The sequence below is a fragment of the Falco rusticolus genome, chromosome 2 (genome assembly GCF_015220075.1).
Source record: "Falco rusticolus isolate bFalRus1 chromosome 2, bFalRus1.pri, whole genome shotgun sequence".
NCBI classification, from domain to species: Eukaryota; Metazoa; Chordata; class Aves; order Falconiformes; family Falconidae; genus Falco; species Falco rusticolus.
The window spans coordinates 92,261,062-92,269,205 of NC_051188.1; positions in this window are offsets into that span (position 1 = coordinate 92,261,062).

The window sequence follows — 8,144 nt, forward strand, 5'->3', positions numbered from 1 at the left end:
CTGCACGTACTCTTTCCAGCTGTATGATTTCCATTATGAATAAAAGTTTGTCTGCCAGGAGTAGCTCTTTGATTCTGAAAGAAATCAAAATAACAAAAGATACATAATTACTTAGTAGGTGGGCTAATTCCTTCTTCCATGTCTTTGTCCACAACGGAGACAAAAAGGGTAGGTTTACACTCAGTGGCTTGGCAGTGCTTCCAACCCTCCACCAACAGAAGGGAAAGGCACCCTAAACATTAATATTTTAACTCTTACCATAAAGTAGTGAAGGCTGGCTTGTACCCTTGAGCAGGCTGAGTAGTTCCTCCATGTGGCAGTACTGGTGCTGGAAACAGAGCCAGTGGCCCAGCTTTTGAGAATAATCTTCATAGCTATAAATAATTTTTAGTTGGAGACCACTTGTGGTCTCATCATGGCCAGTCAAATCGGCTTCCTGTTTTGTTTAACCAACAAGTAATACTTCAAGTGCTTTGAAAATGCACCATAATAGGAAAAGTCTGACGAAGTAAGTGATTACCGTTTCAAAGGAAAACAAAGTTTATAGAAGCATAATTAGTCATCTGCTCTTAAACAAGAAAAATATGCTAGAGAAGCTGAAAAGGTATCTTTGGGGTTTTAGAGAGATACAGAAACATGTGAAATAATTGAATGTCATTAGAATCTGCATTTATTTTGAGGGTAAACAACTATTATACAGTTACCCACCTTTATATCTAGTCTTTCTGTGTTCCACCTAATGGGCTCTGTTCCTTGTCTACAGAAAAAAACCCCAGCCCTATCCTGTTTTTACAGTTGAGCTGCAATATACTTAAAATTATTACTTCAGATTTTGTACATTAAGTTTGTCTGTTGGCAAGAGGAAAACCCTCTCATATTATCTAATTATGGCTTCAAGCAGCACTAACGAAGAAGTTCAGCAGGCTGGGGCCTGTTTCCTCTTCTCTGGAGGCGTCAACAGTGAGTTTGTGGTTGTGGTCGCACAGAAATGGGGAGGGAGGCTGGGACTGCTGGGCACAACAGCATGCAGAGTGAAGTTTAGCACTCAAAGAGCACAAACACCGAGTCAGGTCCACATCCCTGAAGTAGGATTGCAGCCTTGATTTGTGAGGCTGGGACCCCCATCAGTGCCTCCTTCCCGCTCCACCCTGGTAGCCTCAGCTGAGATGCATCTTGCAGGAGGCTGAGCAGGGGCTGGAGCCCTCTGTGCTTCAGAGAAGTGGGGTGGGCAGCTGTGCCAGCACAACCGCAGCACGTGCCTGCAACTATATTCCTGGCAGCGGGCTGTGAGCCCGGGCAAGGAGTTGCTGCTCGGCTTGGGGAAGGTCATCTTTGGTCAGTGGTGAGATTCAGGTATATATCCCCTGGAATCACATGAGCGACCCATACCGATGTAAAATAAGGCAAGGTCAGTGGAGACTCATGCTAGATGAGCCAGGCTATGTACCCCAGCAAGGACTGAAGCATGGCATGGAGGTCAGTGAGTGTGCTGCATTAGTATGAGCAGCAATTTAGCTGTAAAACCCACTGTAAAAGCCTAACCTAAGAGTCACAGCTGAGGTCCACACTGCCATTCCTGACCTGTTACAGATTCCAAAGCTAACTAGTTTAGGGTTCGCTGTGCTGATTTTGTAAACACTGTAGAAACAGTGGCATGGGCATACATGTAGTCATACAGAGTAGTGCAGAGAATATGATACCAAGGAGAATCAGAAGAAAATCCACTGATAACTAGCCTACATGAAGAAAAAAGAGACCCAAACTCAGATATGAGTTAACTGGGATTTTCTTCTACATTTCATTTAACCTCTGGGATGGAGAATCCAGCAAAGCTGTGATTTATTTACCATAGATGCACTCAAAGGATACTGCATAACTTAGTGTTCTGGCACAGTGAAAGTTATTTGCAATAATGAATTTTTTAAATTCTTTGGAGAAAAGCAAGTACATATTCCCTTTCCCCACCAAATTAAAAAAAAAAAAAAAGAAAGAAAAAAAAAAAGAAACTTCAGAGTAACATTCAAAGGCTCATTAAAAGCAGACAGGGAAAATAGATTATGGAGACTTCAAAGACTCATGATACTGGTTAAGAATCAGCTCTCTTTTTCAAAGAAAATGTTATTAGCTAATCCTTGAAATTTGGTTTTTGGCAGATGACACAGTATTTCCTGCAGGTGTAGAAACAAGATGGTATTAAAAACGTTTTGGTAATGCACAAAAAACTTCCCAACTAGACTTGGGTTCCATCTGTTCAAGCCAGCCTGAGTGAACTCTGTGATCCCTCATACATGTACTGAAATGTGGCAGCATTTCAGGACACTCACTCTAAATCTCCTTTAATTAGAAAGCAAGTCTGTTAAGGTAATGTAGGGGTTTGCTTTTTTTTTTTTTTTAATAGAGGAAAAATAATGCCTTTATTACTGGTATTATCAGTAATACCAGGGGAACCAACAGAAAAACCAATGCAATGCATAGCAGAAATAGAGTCTACACACAGGTTAACAATTGCATCATTAAAACACCATAAACATGCAGACAAACATCACTCCCCACCGCTTTCCTGTTTACATCAGTATGGAGATGCTTTGACATGTTGTCTCTCTTAAGATCTTCTTTACAAGGTCCCTTGTGTGTCTTTTTGTCTGCTTTATCCATGGTTAATCCCAACTCCTCTGTTAGTTACAAGTCCCCCATTATAAAGAGACAAGCCCAGCCACATCTCTCTCAAGTCCTTTGTTAAGCTGAGATCCTTTGGCTTTGATTTAAAACCTGGCTGTCTCACAATGGCAGTTTTCCCACAGAGACTTTCACCTAAAATTTGGCCCAAAAGATGCCCAAAGTTATGTCTTAACTGTTTCCATGGCAACCAATTGCTTGAAGTCAAATAACTGGGCATAAGATGCCCGTAGTAGTTAGCAACCTAAAAAGGAGCACCTGAATCAATAGGGAATGATGGAATAGCAACAAAAACTGCAAGAAAACTTATTTTCTAGCAATCCCAACAGTTGTTCTGTTGCTGTTTGTTTTCAGATATACTCTGAACAACGTTGCTTATAAATTCAATGCGGAGATATTCAAGTATAAGAAATTCAAACCATGACACAGCTGAAGTTGATGACTTGTAGAAAAGAAACCATGGGAGCTCACTAAGTCTATCATGAATGATAGAGACCCATGCCTGTGTACATTAGGAGACATAAATATTATAGGGACACAATAAAGCTTACCACTTCACTAAGTACATTGCACCTGTCTTGAAGAAAGTATTTTGAAGTGTTCTTTAGATCTTGAATATAGTATACAGGCACTTGCATTTGCTTGGAAGAGACAACTTCTCTTATTGCTCACAAGTTTGTTCTCTGAAGTGTATTTTGTCCCCATACACAGCATCAGATACACAGTGCTGACACTAATATCAGAAAACTTGACACAGCTACAATTGTTCACAGCTACAATTGTTATTAGAATTGCACACATATGCTGCAAAAGAGCCACAAGATGTCACACTGAAGAGTTAAACTGGTTGAAAAATGAATATTTGTTTGCCTCAGATGTCAAGTCAGTTTGCAATGAACAGAGGGGTGAAGAGACAAGATAAATATTTTGGCAAAGATCACTTGTATGTTTTGATTCAGCACCTGAAATAACTAGGTATTTTCCAATACATATTTTTAGTTAGAGCTCTCTGAGCTAGCTGGGAGATCTGGGATAGGAGGTGGAGTATGGCTGATGACCTCAGATAGGATCAATGCAGCATTATTAAACAAGCATCATCAACATTATACAACTATGTGTCAAAAAAACCCAAACAACAAACAAAACCCCAAACCAAATGCACACACAAAACCCATGTAGATTCACATTTAAGCCATTGCACAAGTGTCTTGATTTTCAAAAGCTTCTCATACTGGCCCTTATTGCTGTAATTTTATTGACATTTGCACAGATGTGTCAAAATGCCTACTGAAAAGTTTAATGCGGTATAATACCATTCAGAGAACAAGAGAGCTCAGGAGATTTAATTTTTTTGTTGGAAGAGAGGTTTAAAATTACTTGGGTGTTACGGAATATTACTGCTTAAAGAAAAATAAGCCAGAAGTTAGGAAGTGAAATAAATGTTTCTGGAAATTAAAAGGCTATGTCTTGAGTGCAAGGTGCCTAAGCAGAGCTGTATAAATTACTATAGTTCTCATCTTTCTTGTACAGATTTATCTCCCTGCAGGTGACAACAAAGTGGTGTTGGGTATCCACTCCACCCCCACTCCCCCACCCCCACCCTGACACAGACACTTCCCTGTGTGCAGAGACCCTTGAGGGCAGGTGAAGTAAGGAGTGGGGAGAGAGGCTGCAGAAAAAGCACAGTTCAGGGAGTACTCTGACCCTAACATGCATCTCTTAACTGTGATTATAAACATAAGAAAGGTATCTAGGACTGCTGCACTCACTTTTTACTTAATGTTGTGGGTCAGCAAGTTGTTCATCTTACTAAGACCAGGATCACACTCTAAAAATGCCTGTATCTGCCCCTGGTTTATAGAGGTACTGTATTCCTAGCTTGGACATCTAAGTTACAAACCAGCATCAAGAATTACGTGGAATGAATCTGGGCCCAAATATCTCCCTTTTGGAGCCGGATATGCTCACAATGTATCTCAACACCTTCTGTACTAAGATTAGTGATACCAGGGTTTCCCGTGAACTTCCTGGAGTCTCTTTCTCTTCTCATCTGGAAGGCAGAGAAATATTGACCCCTGGAAGATTTTGAGGGAGCATGAGTTATATGGGGGAAGACATCAGAAAAGGAGAGCGGCCACAGTGAATTATAAAAGCCACAGTGGTTATAAAGTGTCTTGCTGACTTCACCCAATCTAAGTAGGTGGGAACAGTGAGTAGGATAACCAGTTTACAGAAGGTGGTGCTGAGTCATCGTGTATGATTTTTGCTGCATGGAAACTCTTTTAAAGGCCCTATAGCATCTATTCATCACCCATTGTGTTGAACAAAACACCACCTCCCTGTTCGTCAGCTGGAATGGCAGTTCAATTGGATACTCTACCTGTAAGAAGGATGTCAACACCCTTATCTTGGATCATTGTACTTGAAGTATTGGCTAAGAGTTTCATGTGGATTTCTCCCTGGCTGCTCTAGTGTCTGCTGTCAATTTTAGTTTCCAAACGGTGTGTGCTTATTGCTACTTTAACAAAAACTTTTGGCTTAGTTAGGAATATTTTCTCTTCTGCACCTATCTTGACAGCAGCCAAGGCTGTACAGGCAAATAAAAACTTTCTGAATATCTGAAAGGGAACCAGGAGCACTCCCTCTGGTTCTTTACAGTATAGCCACATGCTACCCACACTAGGCTTCCTTCTGTGCAGAGGCAATGATGTTGCAGTGAGGCTGTTGACAGTAGGATGTGTCAGGACACTTTTTGAATGAGTGATGAGGGACCTAGAATATTTAGGACTATACTATTTTTCGAATTGTACCTAATGCCTTACTCAAAAAAGCTTTGATAATCTATCAAGAGGAAGAAGTATGAGGAAAGAAGAATATATTTCAACCTTATTCCTACAACTTTACCTACATTTGTTACTATTTTAACATTTGTCACAATACTTAAAAGCTTACAACAGGCAAAATGTCTCAACAATATTGTTTCCTCTTCGAAACTAGATGAAGAGTTCCAGCCCTGTGAGTCTTCCTTGACAAGCATACAACACTGAGCATTGTAAAGTCAAATCAAATTGAAGTGGCATTTCAGAAAAATCCATGTGCAGAACACATTAAAAATTCACTGCAACATCACTGATCAAGTATAAGGTCTTAGGTTACACGAAATTAGTTACTAAAGCACAAATTATTCTTGAGAGCTACTTATCTTGCTCTCCATAATTAATTTAATACCTTAGATGAAGAGAACAAAGGTTAAGGCTTACTCTCTGTGGGGGTCACTGTTGAAGAATAGCCTCTAATTTTTCTTCTATGGAAGTTCAAACACATCCTAAAAATGCCAGGCATAATCCATACAGCTCATGCAAATGTATTGGAATTGGATTGGAGTAGTTCACATCAACTGTCAAAGTGAATCCTATGCAAAGGTAAAATGTGTGGACTACAGGAAGTAAATTATCAAGTAATTAGCACTCTATATGCATAACAAAGAAGTGAAACAAAAGATGGAAGGGTAGGGAAATGTGTTTAACCTCAGATGAGGCCTGGCCAGAATGTTGTGGTCATGGAATAAGGGGTTACTAAGGTCAACTAGCAACCCTCCTTCCTGCCAGGGTGGTATTTAGAAACCTTCACATCCTGATTATCACATTTGATGGTTGCAAAGCCTTTTCATGCAAATTTGCCTTTACTCTTAGTAGAAATGGAAAAACAGAGGACCTCCAGGGTGCAGTCTGTCGATGCCACGTGGCACGGCTCTGATGACTTTAGTGGCATCAGGCCCTTCATCCCAGATGACTGTCTGAGGTCCCCTTATTAAACCCTTGATATTAGGGGCTGGTAGCTAGCCACAAGCCCTGGAGGGGAAGTGCTATGTCCCTGGCAGCTTAATGGATGATTTGTTTAATAACAATGAGCAATGGAATGAAACGGATACTCTTGCCTTTCTATATAGCTGGGCTGCTTTAGTACCAGCTGACTGACTGGCCCATTGACTTGCTTTGGTGACATTAATGTAGGCCTCTATCTTCACAAGTATCACTTAAACCATGAATTTCACACCTTAAAAGTTATTTAGTACTATTTACTGTTGGTATAAATTTCTTACTGAACTTGCTCTTACACTTCCATTCTGGACCAAAACCTCCCATAAAACTGAAAATGACCCTTTAGAGCAACACCGCTGTTAACGTGATATTTTGTTGCTCGACAGCATGATCTTCATACCTGGTTGTATTCAGATTAAAAAGCTGTTATTACTCTTTGCTTCCAGAGGACAGCAGCAGCAGCAGCCAGCCCTGGACCACAGGGCACAGATATAGTTGCAGGAAGCCCTTATGTACAGACATCTACTCTTAAAAGCATGGCTTTAATAGAATAAAATAACCATATGCACTGGATCAAATCTTTTGCTCGCATAATTCAGAGTGATGCCACCAGAGCTCTGCCATTTTCAATGGCTCACATCCAGCTCAGAAACTTTCAGTCTGTAAATGGGGAGCAGGCAGGTCTCCCCTCCGCTTGGCATCGGGAGGCAAGAAGGGAGGAGGTATTCAGTAGTAGTTCCAAATGTAAAGATGTTAATCCCTGCCTGAAGGGATTAGGAACTTCAGCTTTTCACAGTTCAAGGAGCAGGCCCTACCACTGTTAATCATCCAGAGTAACACTTCACTGGGAACAGGTTAAAGGTCTGTTTGTTTCAGGGAGCGCATACTGAGTGCTTCAAATAGTCCTACTAAAATTGAACAGTCAGACACATCTGAATTGCGGACATGGCATTTCCTACCTACTACAAATGTTTTGTGTATCTTTTGGCTATTAGTATTTGTCAAAATCAGCAACTCCATGGTACAGAAGAGAAAAACCTGGAGAGCAGGAGAAATAAAGTTCGTTTGCTCTTAAGCTGAGACTGAAGTCTGCCTTCCACACCATGCTGGTTCGGACATGTCCGCACACAGGACATGCCCCCATCTGGTACCTGAAGAGGAGACTCTTTATTAGCTGCAAACACAAGAGAGATCAGGATTTCAGGAAAGCATTAAGAGAACTTGAAGAAATGTCATCACTCTAAGAAATTAATGCTATGAAGAGTCAGACTTAAAACTGTCATTTTTAGAAACAGTCTCTGTTTAAGAGGAAAACTGCTGGCAAAGATCATTCAAAACCCAAGTATGTTCACGTAGCTGTAACCCCCATGCTTTGTTTAATGCTTGCAATCTCAGCATCTTTGCAAATGCAAAATACCAGTTCTTTCACTTCTGTGCATACCCATGTCCTTTCATGTCCTTGAACCTCCTTTCTCCATTGCATCTGACTAAGAATTGAAGTGTGTCAGCCAATGTTCACCTGTGGTTAAATACTCTTGGTACAAAAGGGAACACTATTCGTAATACAAAGTATTTCATCTGGAGGACTTGGGTGTGGTGTAATGAGAAGAAGTATGTGACAAAGATGAAAGAAAATGCTCCTTTTAC